Genomic DNA, 19,751 nt, shown 5'->3' with positions numbered 1-19,751 from the left:
ATATTGCTCCCAATTTTTATTTTGATCCCACTAAAGATGAAATGAAGAAACATGTTACTGTATTTTTCCACCACTGTGTCTCAGAGTCAAACTTTTCAAGAAAATGCCAAGAGGTAAATTTGATATCTTTGAGTGCATAAGGCTCATATACTATCATGATATGTGCTACAAAAGAAATAATTCTACCTAATAAATCAATGTTTTCTACATTTTCAAGCTGTAAAAAAATGAAAGCAATTCCAAGTTCATGCTTTTGCCAAAAACTTTACCAAGTTCCTTCATTCTGCAATAAATTTTATCTCTTGTACATTTTCCTTAACATTTCTCAAACACTATCATTTAAGCTATTAATCTAATAACAATTCTAGAATAAATTTTATCAAAACAACCTTCTATTGAAATATTTTATAAAATGTTTGCTGTGGGGCTGAGGTGAACATGGGCATCATGTAGATTAAATAGAAATTCTTGCCTCCCTTATAAATGTTTAGAGGTAATGATTCTTTCAATTAGAATGAGACATACACTTTTTCTTTCTTTTTTGTTTTTGTTTTTCATTTTATGTGGGCATGGATTTTATAAATCATTACCACAAATGTCTCTGATTATGCTACATCCTTTAAATTAACTTTGTTATGTCTGTCTTTCAGTCAGCTCTTAACTATTTTCAAACTAAATAACCATAAACTCATTAGAATTGACTTGATCATCTTATATAAATAATTGCATTATATTTCTTCTCCCGCTTTACCTCCTTGATGTCATTCAGCTCGTTGCATGAAATGTCTACAATTCCCACATTATACTTAAAAAAATTCTGATTTTTATTTTAAATACATGAAAAAGAATAAGTATTTTGAAGGCTAGTGAGATGACTCAGTGGATAAAGATGCTTACTACCCTGCCTAATGAGCAGAGTTCAATCCCTCGGACTCATATGGTAGAAGAGAAAAGAAAATTGAATCCTTCAAGTTTTCTTCTGAACTCTACAAGACACTGTGGCACACAAGTCCATACCCTTCCACACAAAAAAATAAGTAAATAAATAAATGTAATAATAAATCTTTTGACAAGTATACCTGCCTTTGGGCTCCAGTTTAAATGAAGAATTTTAAAAGTTAAAATAAAAACAAATTTTAAAAGTATTGAGTAAATTTCTATGAATGCTTCTTTACCACATGCCAATTGCACTTCAAATGGTGGCCAAGGCTGTGAATTTTACTCACCGAGTGCTCTACTTGGGAAAGTCACTTTACTGAAATGATGTGCCTCTGTCGTGCTTCTCTGCCTCTCTCTCCTAGTCTTTCCTTCCTTCTCTGCTAAAATAGACCCATATTGTTGCTTACCTACCCCAGAAGAGCCCCTTTCCCACCCCAAGGTGACTCAGTTTTCCTACTTGTGCTTCCTGTATTGATCATTTAGGATGCATCACACCACACACATACTCTGACCTACAACATAGTCAAGTCCCTGAACTCACAAATTTATATTCTAGCTGGAGAGAAAACAAAAGCAAATGAACAAGCAATTATTAAATATGATCAATATATACTGTGGATACTCCTCATCTTTCTTGATTTTGTATAACTTGTAGTCATTCCTTATTAGCACATCCGGTTCTTTGCCTCACTTTTAACTTACTAACTGCATGTTTCTATAATTTACAAAACCAAATTCCCAGTTAAAGAAGTATTTCTTTAAGTCTTGAACAGTTACTGAGAAGATGTTGTGTCTATACTTACATGTAACTTGCTTCACACTATATTTTTCCAGAAAAATAATTCTTAGATGTGTGTTTGCCAAGTCAATAGTATAAATATTCATAACTTTTGTAGTCACTATTCCTCTCCTTTCCTCTGGTGCACATCTCATAATACTCCTACAATAACATGTGGGGATTATCGTTTTTGTCACATTTATACCAATAGAGGGCATAAACAAACTTTTCATTTTTTAATCTGATGGATGAATTATGCTTTTTATAACTATAATTAATAATGACATCACTAAATGGAAAGCTGGCATTCTGACGTTTAAGACAACTTTTGAAACAACACTGACATTTTTATACACTTTGGCCTTCCTGGTTTATTTCTCTGTGCTCTCCTCTTTTCTTTCTTACACTTTTCTTCTCTCTCTCTCTCTCTCTCTCTCTCTCTCTCTCTCTCTCTCTCTCCTCACTCTTCTCTAAGACAGGATGTTCACCTCTAGCATGGGTGGCCTGAAACTCTCTATGTTGCTGAGGCTGCCTCTGACTTTCGCTCTCTACTGTCTCTACTTCCCAAGGCCAGGGCTCCAGCTATGGAATGCCTATCACCCTTTGTCCATTCTCACTGAGTTATTTTGCACTTTGACTTTCTAGAAAGCTTAGATTAACTTGAACTGATACATAAAAGCACACATATTGTAAATATTAAAACTACAAAGTGATTTGATGCATGTGCACATTTTAAAATGCTCAGGTTAGCTGTGTTTGTCTCACACACTTACAGTTTTTTTTTGTGGCAAAACCACTTATATTCCTTTTCTAGCTTGTTGAGAAATACTATGCTCAATTGCAGTGTGTAATCAACCTATGGTGCAGTGTGGCGCCAAAATTTCTTTGTCCTGCCTGATTTTTTTTTGTTTGTTTGTTTTTGTTTTTCAAGACAGGGTTTCTCTGTGTAGCTTTGCGCCTTTTCCTGGGACTCACTCTGTAGCCCAGGCTGGCCTCGAACTCACAGAGATCCACCTGGCTCTGCCTCCCGAGTGCTGGGATTAAAGGCGTGCGCCACCGCTGCCGGCCTCCTGCCTGATTTTAATGTATTACCAATGGATCAACTTTCCTTCACCTCTTCCTTCACTCTTTGCAAACTCTGCTAATCACCACTCCCCTCTAAATGTATTTGAAAACAGGTCATTTACATTTTTTGTTTGTTTTTTTTTTTTGGTTTTTCGAGACAGGGTTTCTCTGTGTAGCTTTGCGCCTTTCCTGGGACTCACTTGGTAGTCCAGGATGGCCTCGAACTCACAGAGATCCGCCTGGCTCTGCCTCCCGAGTGCTGGGATTAAAGGCGTGCGCCACCACCGCCCGGCCCAGGTCATTTACATTTTATATGTTAGTGGCATCATGTTTGTCTTTCTGTGCATGTTTTGTTTCACTTAACATAATGTCCCCCATTCCTATCGCGTCATAAACTGCAGGATTTCCTTCTTCCCTTATGGTTGAATACTGCCTCTACATACATATTAAGAGGGCTAAGTAGTTAAGAGCACTTGCTACTCTTCCACAGGACCTAGGTTTGGTTCCCAGCACCCACAAGGTGGCTAACAACCATCTGAAACTCCAGCTGCAGGGAATTGCGTGCCGTCTTCTAGTCTCTGAAGGCACTAGATGTATGTGTTGCAGACATATGTGCAGACAGAATGCCTATGTACATAAAATGAGTAAAGTTTTAGGTTGGCTAATCCTTTGTGATATAAATTGAAAATGATTGTTTGGAAGGTTACTTAAACAATCTTTCCTAGTTGGTTGTTCTGCAGAAACAATCTCAAGATACTTTTTAGTTTTATTACACAATGAATTATGTATTTATTCACTTGTTGACATAGTGTATGCTGTTTTGGATGGAAACTTTCACAGATAGTAAAATCTTCCACAAATATTCCCTGTCATCATGTTTTTCACAAAGAGATTTCTTAGTGTGTTTGTTTTCCACGTGACATTTGAGTCAGCTTCACTATTCATAAATAAAAGCAAGCTTGCTTGCATTTTTATGTGACTCATTTCAAATTTGTACATCAACTCAAGGGTAATTGGTTTCCTTTTGATATTGATTACTAATTATATCCTTTTTGAGTGGTTTAGAAATGTAGGCCTTCCATGTTTCTTGGCAATATATCTGTGTATTAATGCAAGTATGTATTTAAAATTTTATTTTTGTAATAATTACATAAAAACTATTATATTAAATGATCAACTTGTTCTTACCAAGTACAAAATTACATAACTTGAAAGTAGTGATAATTTACCTCCTTTCCCTAATTTTTTTCATCTATAAACTCTTTTAATTTATGCTGGAAGTTTTGGTGTTTCTCTGCAAAGTTCAAATTCTTTGTGACTATGTATTATTACATTTAAGATTAGTTTGATTTTATAGTTGCCATTCTTTTTGTGTATTGTGCTGAAATGTGGTGATATTTTATTATTTTTTAATTTTATAATTAATTTAATTTTACATATCAGCCACAGATTCCCCTGTCCTCCCTCCTCCCGCCACCCCTCCCACCCTCCCCCCAATCCACTCCCCATTCTGATTTCCTCCAGGGCAAGGACTCCCCTGGGGAGTCAGCTCAGCCTGGTAGATTCAGTCAAGGCAGGTCCAGTCCCCTCCTCCCTTCACCCAGGCTGAGCAAAGTGTCCCAGCATATTTTATATTTGTCATTCTAACTTAGGTTTATATTGATATTACATTGCTCTTACAAAATAGTAATTTTTCAAATGCTTTCTGTCTAATCGAATAGTTTTTGATGGATGGGAATAAATAATTTTGAGATTTATCTACTCCAAAACAGTAGTGAGATAGGTTTTCTTTAATGACTTTATGTTTTTATAATGTTTTCTAGTTCTGTGAAACCTTTTGGTTTAGATTTTTTCCTTTCTTGGATTAAGTTAAATAAATAACCTTCTTTTAGAAAAGTGCTCATTTTATTGATGTTTTAAAATATTTTAGGTAGGGTCTGGAGAGATGGCTGAGAGGTTAAGAGCACCGACTTCTCTTCCAGAGGTCCTGAGTTCAGTTCCCAGCACCCACATGGCGGCTCACAACCATCTGTAATAAGAACTGGCACCCTCTTCAGTATACATAATAAATAAATCTTTAAAAAAAAATTAGGTAATCTCTGCTTCATGATAAACTACGTTTTCCTTATTTGTGACTAACCCTGCACATAACATTTTTGGTTTTTGTTTTATTGCATTGTCTTCCGTTTTCCTATGGAAATAGAATCTCCTGACCACTGCTGACTTCAAGATGCTCCCTGAACCCACTGGCATTTATTACTATGATAGCTGTGTCTGGGCTTTATTCAATGTTGTTTAACATTGTGTCTGCTGTGTTAAGAGCTTCTAAAAGAGCATTTCAACACACCTTGCTTTTCTATTTACTGTTTTTAAGCAAAACCTTCTGATTCTTAGGATTTTATTTAAAATTTTCTTTAAAAAAAAATTCTGTTGTTCCCTTCCATTGAATAATGGTGGGTTTGGCATGTTTCTTCTTCCTTCTGCCTAGACACCATCACCCTTTGCTCTGACTTCCTTTCCTTTCTGAACTCCTTATAAACTAGAGTTCTAATATGCAGGTTGGTCACTGTGGTCTGGATCACTCAGATGCCATTGCATTGTTTCAATATAAAAATTCAAATCAGTCTTTATTCAATAAAGTTCTGTTGAAATAAGCCAGGTGGTGGTCATGCATGCCTTTAATCCCAGCACTCAGGAGACAGAAGCATGTGGATTTCTGTGAGTTCAAGACCAGCCTGGTCTACAGAGCAAGCTCCAGGACAGCCAGAGGTACACAGAGAACCCTGTCAATTTCCTTCTTTGGGGCCAATAATGACCACTTTTTCTATAAGTAAGATGCATTAGATCTTTCTTCCTTTGCATCTTTGTCCTGCTGCTCACTTCTGTTCTTTTCTCTTTTCCCCTGCTCTCCTCACATTCCTTCCGAACCATTCATTACTTCTTTCACATGTCCTGTTTTCTTTTCAAATTCAATTCTACAAGCTCATTTTCATCTGTCACATTTCTAAGATATATGTTTTGTGTGAAACTTTTCCTAAGAAGTCATCACACACACACACACACACACACACACACACACACACACACACACACACACACACACACACTTGCATGGGCATGCACATCTATTCACCCCAGAAAGAGAACACACAATAAATCAGAGTAACATTTGAACCAAAGTCAACTTTGTAAAACAGTGAGTTTTCATTGGAGTTAATAATAGGAGTATAGGTAAAAGGTTTCTTACAGAAGCAGGGGTAACTTAAAACAGTACTGTCACCAAGATGGCCACCCCAATCTAGGGAGCTACAAGCTAGGAGCTCTTTGCACAACTTGCAAATAGCTACAGAAGTCCCAGGATCTCCTCTGGGCTGTGAGGCTGGTCAATTTCCTCAGGGGCACTATTTGTTGCTTCTAGACACTGCTACATTCCCTACATTTTCCCTTGGTATTTTCACATCACACTGAATATCATTCACTATGCTTTTTCACATTTATTGATTCAATTGCTGTCTATTTTCCATTACCGTTTTGGTAGCCAGTTCCGCAGCTTCTGCAGCTTGTGATTTCCATCTGTGCATGGTGTTGCTACTTTTCTTGAGTTTCATGTAGATTCTTCATGTTGCTACTGCTATCTTCCATGCATTTTGTCAAGTCCTCTTTCAGAAAGGCATGAATGCTTGTAATCCATATCACTAAACAAAGAGGAAAGATTGTCTCTCTTTGAATGCTTGGCAAAAATAGGCATCCCAAGTTTTATAGCATGTTGTCAATTGAGTGCCTTAAACATGGTTTAATTCTTCCGTTATTTGAAATTTTCTCTTTATTTGTGAGATTGAGATTTGTTATTTATTTTGATGAATGGGGGCACATTTGTATATCCTCTTTGGTCAAATTTGTGTTTTGTTTAGGAAAACATAGCTCTTGGAATATTTTGTTATTCTCTCTCTCTGAGAAATAAAAAATAAAAAACAATGCTCTTTATGAAATCACTCAAAAATAGCAAGAGCATTTCCCTATCTGTCATTTTCTCTTTAATTTGGTCTACCTTTCTAATACAGGATTTTAAGTGTTTATGAGTCTAGTATGTTTTACTTTATATTTTCTTCTTTCATTTATACTTAAAAAATAATTTTAAAATACTGAAAATAGGGTTAGAGGTGGCTCAAGGATTAAGAGCACTTGCTGTTGTTCCTGTAGACCTGGGTTCAGGTCCCAACAACTACATGGAACTGCTCACCACTGTCTGTAACTCCAGTTCCAGGAGATTCAGTGTCGTCTTCTGACCACCATGGATACCCACATGCATGGTGTACACACAGACAAGTATGCACACATGCATAGACAAAAATAAAACATAAATAAAAATAAAAATAATGAAAATATACAAATGTATTTTCTTTACTCTGGGGTGTTTTAAATCACAATAATCATGTAGCACACGATGTAAGGCTGGCTTTTATGTATTCTATCCAGTTCCTTTTGTCTGAAGATGTTTCTTTTGCCAGTACTTTGCTTACTCATTTAATGTGTATTCTATATTTTTTAAAGCTTGTTGGATATTATTTACAAAATTAGACAGTAAACTCCTTTAAGTATTTCTACATTTCAAAGTCTGTTTTATTTTCATGCATTTATTATGTATAAATTGATAAACATTTCTCCAAGTTCCAAAAGTGAGTGTCATAGTCTTCATTCCAACAGCATTGCAATGACAATGCTGTGCCAGTCAGCTTATGTGATAAACACCTGGGAGGAAGAATTCAACTGAATTAGTCTGCATCTCAGTGGCAGGTTCTAGTTCATGGTCAGGGGACTCCATTGCCCTTGGGCCCACGGTGAGGCAGAGTCTCATAGAGGAAGGTCGTAGTAGAGAAAGGTGTCTCACCTCCTGGAACCCAGGAGGCAAGGAGAAGAGTAACTGGAAAGGGCCAAAGCTACACACAGTGCCCACAGTGCCCTCTTCCTCCAATGAGGCTCCACCTTCCACAGTTCTGCCAAGTATTCAAAGTTTGAGGCCACCAATAAGCCTTTACTTAAAATGATTTAAGTAGACTAGACCACTGATTAGAGTAGAGCCTTCATGATCAGTTTCTATGTCTGATGAACCCCTGTGGTATACCAAAGGCTGTCCTTGCTCATCTCCTGATCATTGCATCTAGTCAAGTTGACAGGATATCATGGAAAACATTGTTCACAGAAAACTCATGATTGGCAGCATTGTGCTTTTCTCAAAGTTTGTTTGTTTGTTTGTTTGTTTACTCTAAATTGTTTCATCCTGTTTTCCAGCTAACAGAGGCATACATGATTTTTTCCTATATGATCTATATTTTCTATCTGGCTCATTCAAATACATTCAGTGTAAACTAAGTTCAAACTGAAGGAAGACATTTCTTTAGGAAATTATTCAAACACCCTCAGCACTCTATCAAGTTTTGCTAGGCCAACTTTCTAGGATTCTACTGTAAAATATCATAGTCTAGTAGGTAACTGTAGCATTTAAACTTTGGTTTGTCATTTAAAAACAAAACCCCCATGAATGCTCTTCTAAATCATTTAAGAGATTAAAAAAATCATTGTATAACAAAATATTATATAACTGTATTTTACTCTACTAAAATGAAATAAATAATGTGAGAAAATTAAATTCTCCTCATTTTTGATAGTGTCTTATTCTATTGTATAACATTTATATATTTAAGTATTTGCTAACTTGCACCACAATTTATTTTAATATACTGGCCACAAAATCCCTAAATCAACTGCAGTAGTGTTGTAGACCAAATGCCTATTGTTATCTTATATTTTAGGTTAGTGGGATGGTTTGGCCATGAACTCAGTACAAGATTTAAGATGGATAACAGTAAGTATATTCAACTTTATCATATGCAATTTTGTTTTGACTTTATTCTAATTTTCAACTGACTTTGTATTCCATGTAATAGACATGCCCCATGGAGAATGCACTTTGAAAATGTCACTGTGGCTTCCAAAATAAGAAATGACATTTCAGTATGTAAGGCTAAGTGTTTATAGATTTAGCATGATTTTGTATTTTATCCCTTTGAAGAGAGATTAAAGGAAGTGAAATCTAGCCTGTGGCTCATGTGGCTTGGTCAGATTCCCGAGTAGGAATGGCCAAAACACAGGCAGGGAAGATGGGGCCATTTGGTGATTGAGGCCAGAGCCAGAGAAACATGAATGTCAATCCCAATTCGCTGCTTAATAGTTTTGTGATAATGCCAGTCATTGTTTGTTCTGTTCCACATATTTAATGTGAACAATGTGGACTTCAGTGTTTGCTTTAAGAGTAAGTTAAACTCAAAATTACAAAGCCAATGGCATTTAACAAGTGTTCCAATTTATTCTTGTTCCAAATATTCCCTTGCTGTGACATTTGCCACATACCAAAGAGTAAGAATCCCTATAAGCAGCTATGTCAATGGGTAGTAAGCTGCCACGCACAAGGGTCACATCTGCCCTCTTCCTTTTTCCCAGGACTGTGCTCTAGTCTTCTACAACACTGGAGGCATCCATTTTCCAATTAAGCATAAATTCAGGGGTTTTTGTATGTGTCCAGATCTTTGGAACTCTTTATATGTCTTTAAATTGGCAGTACCCAGGTCACAGAGACCTGAAAGACAAGCCTAGTTAAATCAGAAGCCACACTGCTAACCTGTTAGCTTCATGCCAGTCACTTCAACTGAGGTGAGGTTTCTTACCCGTCGAGAGGAGATTTGATTAGGTCAAGAACAGAACTGGCTCTCTTGCTGTGAGACGGAAGCTGTTCTGCTCAGCTTGGTAATGTAGTGCTAATGCAGCCATAGAGGCTCATAGAAGTCACCAACATGGTTGTCCAATAAGCCTTTACTTAAAATGATTTAAAACCATGTAATGGATTGGACTTTGCCTGCTGGTTTTATTTCAGCTAGCCCAAGGCTTGATAAACTTCCAAAGAAATTTAACATTTTTTTCTTAGTTTTAAATGAATTTCTGGCCACACCAATGTAATTAGGTTTAACTTGCATCAGTTCAATGTACTTAATTGAGTTAGGGGGTACAACTTTATTTTCTAGCTCACCACACATAGACAGATTTTTTTTTTTTAAATCTCCTCTCCTTTTCCTAAGAAATCCATGTGACCTAATAAAACTCCTAGAGCTAAAACCACCTTCGTGAGTCATTTCATTCATCTCTCTGCCTTCAGGTGACTCAGGATCACATGCCTTCACATCTTGATGTTCTCTCTCATGACATGACAATCATAATATTTTTAAAGCATAGAGTAAAAAGGAAACACTGTCTTGGAACCAGGAAGAGAGAGGGTAGGGTTTGGATGATTTTTATCTTCCTGTGAGGGTGCTAGCTGACGGGGCTGAGCCCAAGTCATAGGAATGGCCGTGGAGTGAAAATACATCAGATTTTTCCCTCCATTGAGTTTCTTTTACATAGTTCAGGAATACCATGGAGGGGGGAATATGGTTTTAAGTCTTACTCTTTCAATATTGACTTCTTTATAGTTGTAAGCCCTTCTTTAAAGTATGTTGTAAATAATGATGTTATACTAATTTTTCAGAACTGCAGTTAATCCCTGGGGCCAATGGATTCCGAATTTCCAACCCTCCCATTTTGTTGGTCTGTCCCTTGCACGCTAGTTTAGAGGTAAGAAACCTGGGCTTCTGCCTTCCCACATCCTTCCTGCGTACCTCACCTGGTTGTCATGGGTCCTAAAGAGTTTCTGCTAATCAAAAAGTTCCTGCCATTTTCCAACAAACGATGGAGAAAAGGCAGCATTTCCTACTGGGACAGTGATTATTACTATGACCTTAAATTTGTTTTATTTGTTAATTGTGCCCGACATGGGGAGACACGTCTTTTGCTGTTCTCCTGAGATGTGTGTGGACTTGACAGAGTCAATGTTCACCTTTCCACAAACCAAATGAGCGTGGAACATTGAATTCTAATTTAATTCACTCAAGTAGCTGGTATTTACTGAGGAATTGGCAGGCATTGTTGTGACATCTAGATATCTTGGTACTTCTAGTTCAACAAGCTGAGGAATCACTAAAGTGCCCTATAAAAAAGTAACAGGAGGCTAACTTCATAAGGTAACTGAAGAATTAGGGAAACCATACATAGGGTAAGGTGGCCTCACTAAACCGGGTAGTTATTTTTCTTATTGAGATGTCTACGGCATTGTATCCATGCATAATTTCTAGTATAATCACTCAGTATTTTCTTTTAAATGAATTCATACATTTGTCTACATTGATTTTACACAATATTAATATTTATAAAATCATTTAGGTTTATAGATATGTATGTATACAAAAAGTAGATACAGAAAAATGAACATATCTAGAAACCCAAACTGTTAGTGATATTCTAAATTCATTCAAGTAAATATATTATACATAACTATTACTCATCGAGTAATTAAAATTATATAATTTGGAGCTAGAGAAGAGGCTCATGGGTTAAGAATACTGGCTGTATTTCCACAGGACTTGGGTTTGATTTCAGACACTCACATGACAACTCACAACTGTCTGTAACTCCAGTCCCAGGGAATCCAAGCCCTCTTCTAACCTCTGTGGGCGTCATACACACATGTGGCACATGCATACACATGCATACAGACAAAACACCCCTACTCACAAAATAATACATTTCCAAAGTTATATACATAATATTGATACATATATCAAATGAATACATTTGACTGAAATGTATTAAAAACCATACCTCTTTAAACAAATGCTTAAACAGATACCTCCTAGCCAAATAAAGATTTGTATTTGTTTTTTAATGCCTTTTAAAACCATCTAATTCATGATATTTTAGGAAATCTGTTGTGCAGGAGTTGAGCTTGAAAGGGTTTTTTTTTAAATTTTTATTTTTATTTTGCAATACAATTCAGTTCCACACATCAGCCACGGATTCCCCCGTTCTTCCCCCTCGAGAGGGGTTTTAAAGAAATGATATCTCTTCTAAACCAAAAATATAGTAGTTTCTCATTATGGCCACTGGGTGGCAGTATCAAATTCCTGTTTTTGTACATCTTCACCACTAGATAGTGATAATTGTCTTTCTCATTTCATCCTAGTTTAGGAAGCACCTACTCAGTTTGACCACTAGATGGAGCATGTGCTGTTTTCACTTTTTGGAACTGTTTTGTTTTGACAGAAAATAGACCAAATGACAAGATTGTTTTTCGGCCAGTGTAACACTTTTTAAAGTCTTTTGGAGGACAAGCCTGTTTAGTACTTTGTGTAATGATATTTAGTAGTTGTCTAATAGTATTTAATAACTAGTATCCATGAGGAGAAAACGTGTTTAGCAATTTGAAAACAGCAAGTGTCATCTCAGTTTGCAAGGTTTTAACTGAAGGGCTAAGTATGGAAGCAACCAAGACATACCTAGGGAGCTAGAGAGTCCTAGTATTTAGCTCATAGCTTCTGATTTCTGATCCGTATATTCCAAAATTGTCTTTTTTTTTTTTTTTTTTTTTAAGACAAGATAACCTCCAACTCAGCTCTCTCCACCTTTGGAGTGGGGTGATTCTAGCCCCTGGGGCCACACCCAGCCCCACTCACTTTAGCAAACTATCTGCACACAAGGGTGGCAGACTGTCCTTTATCCTACCACTGGTCTACTGTGCTGGATTAGAGCCACCTGCACCAACTTTCCATTCTCAGACTCGAGGACTGACTGATCTTCCCCTTTAAAACCTGGACTTAAACCTACCAAAGAACCTTAGCAGCCGCCTGCAGCAGGACACACAGTCCTTCTGGACTCCAGTTGCTGCCATTCACTACCTAGGCTGTGTTCTGGCCAAATGATCCTTCCCCCTTTTTAGTTTTAATTTTTAGAAATTTTAATTACAATATAATTTTGCCACTTTCTTCCTTTCTCTCCCTCTAGCCCCTCCTCCAATTCACCCCATGCCCCTCCCAAACTTACAGCCTCTTCTTTGATTATTATTGTTGAATATACTACTCAAGCTTTGTTTGGGCTGAAGTGGTTTTGAAATTTCTCCTCCACATTTTAAATGGCAAAGGTTTAAAATCACAAAATAACACACAATTCCCATTCCCATTCTCTGATATACTAATCCCCCTGTATTTCTGAGCCACATCAGTAAGCATAGGCAAATTAAACTCCTTGGTTTTGGTTTTACTTGTTTATAAGTTTTGTTTGTTTGGTTCTGGGGGAGAGCCAGCCATGCTGTGGAGACAAGAAAGGTGAAGTGTCATGGGGAAGGAAACAACGTAAGAAGGGGGGGGGGTTCAACATGAGAAAGGCTGATCAGTGAGAGAAGAGCAGAGATAGGGAAGGCAAGCTGGGACAGAAAAGGACAAAAGAGATGGGAAGAGAGCGAGAGTGGGAGGGCATGCACCTTACTAAAATATGACCGATATTTAAATGAAAGAACAAATGCTTTAACCAGTTTGTCTTGTCTACCTTCCTTTCAAAACTGTTCTATATACTTGAAAAACAACTGGAGGATTCTACACTTAAAGATCAACTGGACAGGGACAGAGAGATGTCTCAGCATGTAAGGCGCTTGCTGCACAAACCAGGGGACCTGTGTAGATAAAGGTGGAAGGAGAGAACGGAAGTGGCAATGTTGTTCTCCGACCTCCACATGTGCACCACAGCACGCACGCCCCCACCCAATGCTTACATACATCTTTAAAAAATACATCACTTATGACTTTGTGTGCAACTACATTTGCTCAGCTGATATTGTTAAAGTATCTCCTGTCATCAGTTTCGAACTGCCACTTCCTGTCCACTGCTGGGTAGTAGTCATTCACACCACCACTTAAAATACACTGTGGCTGAGCAGGAAGAGAAGGAGACTGGGAAGAAGCCCACACTCCATTCCACACCAGACACTATGGATGACCTCGAACAAGCACAGCTGCTCCTGAGTATATTGCTCCATTTTTGTAATGAAGATGTTTGGAGCAGAGAATTTCAGAAGTTTCTACAGTCTTCTGACCACTGAGTTGCAATTTTTATGTATTTTATACTTAATGTTCATATTTTTATATATCAGTAAGTGTACAATTTCTACATCTGCTCAATATATAAATTTATTGTTATGGTATAAGCTACAATAACTATTCAAAAACACAAGCTAAGTATTCAGGTTGACTGCAGGGTGATGAAGCCCAAGACAGCAGCAAGGACAAATGCGAGGTGCTTCTTCACAAGGCTTCAGGATCCAAGTTTGAAAATTTAATAGAAGCCAGGTAGGCTTCGTGGCTCACTCCTTATGTCCCAGCACTCAGGAGGCAGAGGCAGAGACAGGTGAATGAATATCTGTGAGCTCCAGGCCCACCAGGGCTGCATAGGAAGACCCTGTCTCAAAAAAAATGAATAAAGAAGGAAGAAATGAGAGAAAGAAAGGAGAAAGAAAGGGAAGGGAATGCAGGAAAAAAGAGAAATAAAAGGAAAATAAAAAAGAATTTAAGAGAAAAAAATCCGAACAATGGAATACTCAGCATTCTACATGGTTTTACTCCTTGAAGGATCTAACCTTCTACCTTGAGAGTCTAGCCTTCTTCCTTGAGGGTCTAACCTTCTACCTTGAAGATCAAACCTCACCCTAGCTTGAAGATCTAACCTTCCTAGTCTTATGTTCATTTTACACAGTAACAACAAAATAAAGCAAATAGAGAAACCTGCCAAGAATTCTTTTAAAAGCTATAAGATTTTAAAATTGTATTTTTCTTTCTTTTTTGTTGTTTGTTTGTTTGTTTTGAGACAGGGTTTCTTTGTATAGCTTTGGCTGTCCTAGAACTAACTCTGTAGACCAGGCTGGCCTTGAACTTGCAGAAATCTTCCTGCTTGTGCCTCCCAAGTGCTGGGATTAAAGGCGTTCACCACCACCGCCAGGTAAAATTGTATTTTTCAACTTCCTCTTTAAAAAAATTTCTTTTTTGATTCTTGGACGAATGAAGTAAAAAAAAAAAAAAAAGCAACAAGGAAAGCAGGCCCATGTTATATTTCCCTAACTCCCATCAACTCATCTTTGGGTTCTTTGGTTTTTGTTTTTGTTTTGTTTTGTTTTTCCATGCTGAGGATGAAGCCCCTTGGACTTTAGGCAAGCATTCCAGCACTGAGCCCATCCGCAGCTCTCTTCAATGCAGGACTTCAGAACCTACTTCTCAGCTCTGTGAGGACACTATAGGAAGGCTCAGGCTATGTTGTGGTTTGAATGTGGTCCCCACAGATTCGGGTATTTGAGTGTCTGGTCCCCAGCTCAAGAAACCATCTTAAAAGGAGGTGGAGTTCTGCTGGAGGAAGCTGAACATAAGGGCAGGCCTTGGAATTTTATAGTGTGTCCCAACTTCCAGTCTGCCCTGTTCCTGAAGGTGGACACAGTGTGACTAGAACTGTTAGCAGGCATAAACTCTTCCTTGTTCACATTGCTTATTGTCAGGTCACAGGTAACAGGAACTGTGACTAGAAAGACCACAGCCACTCTTGCTGTGGCTGTAAAGCGGGAAAATAATTTTATATTTATTTTTCTGTGGAAGAGTAAACCATTTTGTAATATAAAAGATAAAATGGGTTGACATTGAACACAAAGATGTTTTAGTTATAAAAGAAATCAGTAAAAGCAAATGCCTCATCTTTTTTAAGAACACAAGAAATGCTAGCTAATAGTCTCCAAGAGATTGTTTTACCTGTTGATATAAATGAATTATTAAAAGTGGACAACTTGCTCTCCCTATGCATGGGGTCTTCATTCATGGAGTCATATTCAGGGGAAAACATTCTCCTCACACAGACCTGTGTTTTCCTTGTCATTATATCCAGATGATACAGTGTTTACAAGTAGCTCCACAGCAGTTGTGCTGTGTTAGCAGGATCCTTAAGTATTATAGTGTGTGAGAGGATGTGTGATGATCACATGAAGGTCCAATGCTATTATATTTATGGAATTTGGTTGTCAAGGGTTTGGATACTTGTAAGAGTTCCGGAAGCAGATGGAAAGGAGCAACTGTATTTTACACATTACCCTATGTGCATATTTGGGGGCCAGTAACTGAACCAGAAAATTTTATATAATAGTTTACTAAACAAAATATTTTTAGAATATTATAATATCCAAAGAGAAACTTGAGCTAATGTATCTCATAGTCTTGTTTCAAACACTTACGAGCCATGCCTTGCCAATCTGCTCCTACCCTTCAAGGAGTATGCTGACCTAAATCCTGACTGGCTTCTCAGAAGCTCCAGCCCGCCAACATCTTGTTTTGCACAAGGTAATGAAACTTCCAGCAGCTTGGACCTAATGTCCTGAAGCTAGTGATGTTGACACCTGATCTCTACAAAGACACCAGCACCTTCCTACACCTGCCTCTGCCCGCAGCTGCTTCGGTGTGCAGCTGCCTCTGCCTGGAACAGGTGCATTCACTCATCTCAAACATATTTCCCTTCAGCAGTTTCCCGGCCTTAGGCACAGACAGAAGATCTAGAGTAACCATCAGTCTCTGCCTGCGGCTGGATCTTCGCTGACTCACAATCCTAGCAAATCCATACTTCATACACTAGATCCAGAGAAATCTTTGCTTACTGTTTCAAGTCTGATTAGAATGCCTTCTCACACATGCTGTTTATGTCTTGATAAAACCCAGATACCACTAAATGACACCACCCATATTTGTTCTTGATAGATATTTTGGCTCATGTTATAGCAAAGGACATTAAGTGGCATGCCATATACATCATGCTGTTAACATTTCCCCCAGTTCTTACATGAAGGATACATTTTTAAACAAGACAGAAAAGCATGTCTGTTATGGCCCATAACATTACTACACCAATCACTGTAAACCCTTGTCACTCATTGTGATAGGCCCATCAGACAGCAAATGACAGTATTTTACACAAGTACTAGAGTTTTGCAAGGAAAGGAGCAGTGGAAGGTGGTGGTGACTAAACTCCTCAGCAACAATAAGTATTTATGCCACATTATTAGCTTCCCTGAGAAAATCAGCTTCATAATTTAACTTTTAACAATATAAGCTGGGTGGTGGTGAATCACACCTTTAATCCGAGCACTCAGGAGGCAGGGGCAGCTGGATCTCTGAGTTCAAGGACAGCCTGGTCTACAGAGCAAGTTCCAGCACAGCCAGAGCTAGACAGAAAAACCCTGTCTCAGAAAACAAACGAACAACAACAAAACAGTACTGACTTGGGAAAATGTAGTGATCACCAAGACACTGTGGACAATACCAGGAACCTCATTTACAAATATATTTGTCTTGTTTTGAGTGGTCTGTGGACCAAACTACAGACAACAGTTGAATGGTCTGAAGCAAAAATATTCTCCTCTTGCAAACATTGTTTAAATGGCATTTTGCATATATTTTCTGTCATGGAAGCTTTACCTAATGATAAAGCATTAAAAGATAGCATGTTTCCATGGAGAGAAGATGTTCTAAAAATGTGTTTTTTTAATAGTTCAAAAATTGGAATTTCCTTTTTTCTGTGTGATTTACATTTAACTTTCGCTTCTCTTTGACCCAGAAGCCACTGCTAATCTGATTGTTATTCTCAGCTCTTTCAGAAAGCAACTATGACAGCGCTGAGGAGAAAATCCATTCTGCTGACAGGCTATCTGGAATACATGCTCAAACAATACCACAGCAAAGAGAACACAGAAAACAAGGGGCCCGTTGTGAACATCATCACCCCATCCAGAGCAGAGGACTGAGGCTGTCAGTTAACACTGACCTTTTCCATTTCCAGGAAAGGCGTTTTTGAGGAACTCGAAAAAAGAGGAGTCGTTGTGAGTATATGATCAGTTTCTGTCTTGCACTGAACCACAGTTTCTCTTTGGGCTCCAATTTGGGATGAGTATTGTGTTCCTCAGTTCACCCTTTATTACATATCATTCCCATTAGCCAGTCAGGATAAGTCAAACACCAACTCAGCACTCAGCACTCCGCTGAGGGATAGCCAGAAGGGCCCTCTGTTGTTTTTGATCAAATGGAATACACGACAAATCCCGCTTTTGAAAAACAGTCTTACGTTATTTCCTCAGTTTTTTAAAGATTTATTTATTTATTATATATACAATGTTCTGTCTGCATATATGCCTACACCCCAGAAGAAGGAACCAGATCTCATCATAGAAGGATGTGAGCCACCATGTGGTTGCTGGGAATTGAACTCAGGACCTCCGGAAGAGCAGACAGTGCTCTTAAACTCTGAGACATCTCTCCAGCCCATTTCTTCAGTTTTTTGACAGCTAAGCAGAGATATATTTCATCAGACTCGGTGAAGACAAAATTTTCACCAGTTTTGGCTTGTACATGATGCAAGTTACAGGGTTAAAGGTAACCCTTTTATATTTTATTGAAAGAAATAAAACTAATCACCCTCACTTGGTTGATTAAACTAAATTAATCTCATTTTGGCACTTCAATCAAAAACAATGTGGTGACATTTCTGAGGAATGGGAACGAGACAAAGAATATTGACTCTTGCTTAAACCCTGTGTTTAGGTGGCCTTCTTAGCCTTTTGGGAAGAACTGACACATATTACTGAGGTAGTTGCAAGAAAAAAGGTGTATGAGTTGGGCTGCATTCCACTCATTAGTACTCACAGCTTTAGAAAGTTACCCTGCCTCAGAGCTCATGTTATAGTAACAGCATCGCAAACCAAGCTGAGGCCCTCCCAAGCTCTGTGCTCTCAGGAAATCCATGCTCCTTTGGCTTGAGATTTCCCATATTTATTCTAAGTTTAATAACACTACAAAGAGTCATTATAGAAATTAAACAAGATAGCATACCCAGACTATATTAACTGATGTCTATAATCGACATTCCTTAAAGTTGGCCATGGTGATAACTAGGCCAGGTAAAATTATTTGTTCCTACTACCAAACACATCAACAGTCCCAGGGACATATAGACAAGTCCTCTCTCCATGGTCAGGGATTAGAGACTTAAATAAAGCTCCTAAAATCTCACCAAGGCACTTATACATTTACATTGGTCCCAGAGATCCATCTGATCTGGGGCTTACCCTCTGGAAAGCAGGTTATAGGATCCACTTTAAGAGATAACAAGATAACGCTCAGTGTCTTCAGAAACATAATTTGGACATTCACATGAGAACCCACTGTTGGTGTCATTATTAAGAGCAAAGTTTAGACTAACAGAGACATAGAGTTTTACTTACAGTGACAGAAAAAAATTGCTCATATATTGTGTTATAGGGAAGTCACGGTCTATGGAATCTTATCATGTAAGTAGAATTTCTGTGTGTGGATATTGCTTAGATGATGGCTTTATGTTTTTTCTCTCCAGTGTGACAAGCGAGAACCAGATGGTATCCGTGTGGCCCCCGTTCCTCTCTATAATTCTTTCCATGATGTTTATAAGTTCGTCAGACTGCTCACTGCCATACTTGACTCTTCAGAAACTAGCCATGTTTTCTAGAATCACTCAAGCAAATCTCATTTCACTACTATTGAATTCCAGTCATTAAAAAATATCTAGAACTTGATTGCCTAGAATTGGTAATAATTATATAAACTTAGATAAAATTTGATATCTGTTTTAATGACGGTGTTGTTGGGGAATGTAGTGTCTCTAGGACTAGACAGTCAGACATGACATGACATGACTCCAGCCTGTAGGTCACTGTCTTGATCAGCTGTATATTCCATGGTCACTGAAAGATTTTCTGTTTAATTTGTGATTGAACTGACAGCTTTATAATATCTGAGGACTTCTTGCATCCTCATTGGAAGTGTTGCTTTAATTTTGATGTAAAAAAGTTTTTCTTTTAAAACTTGTAATTGAATAATATAAAATATGTATGATCATATGATATTTCACCAAATTCCAGGAAAAGAAAATCCATTTTCTATGCTGTTACAATCGTGTGTGTGTGTGTGTGTGTGTGTGTGTGTGTACCCATGTAAATTCACATACA

General features: G+C 37.9%; 1 long non-coding RNA gene across 1 annotated transcript in view; it reads right to left on the bottom strand.

Moving 5' to 3' along the window:
- Positions 1-6,103: 6,103 nt before the first annotated feature.
- Positions 6,104-19,751, bottom strand: part of LOC131901631 (uncharacterized) — a 113,914-nt gene continuing 100,266 nt past the window's right edge. The window contains exon 3 of the long non-coding RNA XR_009376812.1: positions 6,104-6,477. This is a non-coding gene — a long non-coding RNA (uncharacterized LOC131901631). The remainder of the gene's footprint in view (positions 6,478-19,751) is intronic.

The sequence above is a fragment of the Peromyscus eremicus genome, unplaced genomic scaffold, assembly GCF_949786415.1.
Source record: "Peromyscus eremicus unplaced genomic scaffold, PerEre_H2_v1 PerEre#2#unplaced_165, whole genome shotgun sequence".
In the NCBI taxonomy this organism is placed as follows: Eukaryota; Metazoa; Chordata; class Mammalia; order Rodentia; family Cricetidae; genus Peromyscus; species Peromyscus eremicus.
Note: the sequence above shows the minus strand (reverse complement) of the source record. Positions and strands in the feature narration are given on the sequence as shown.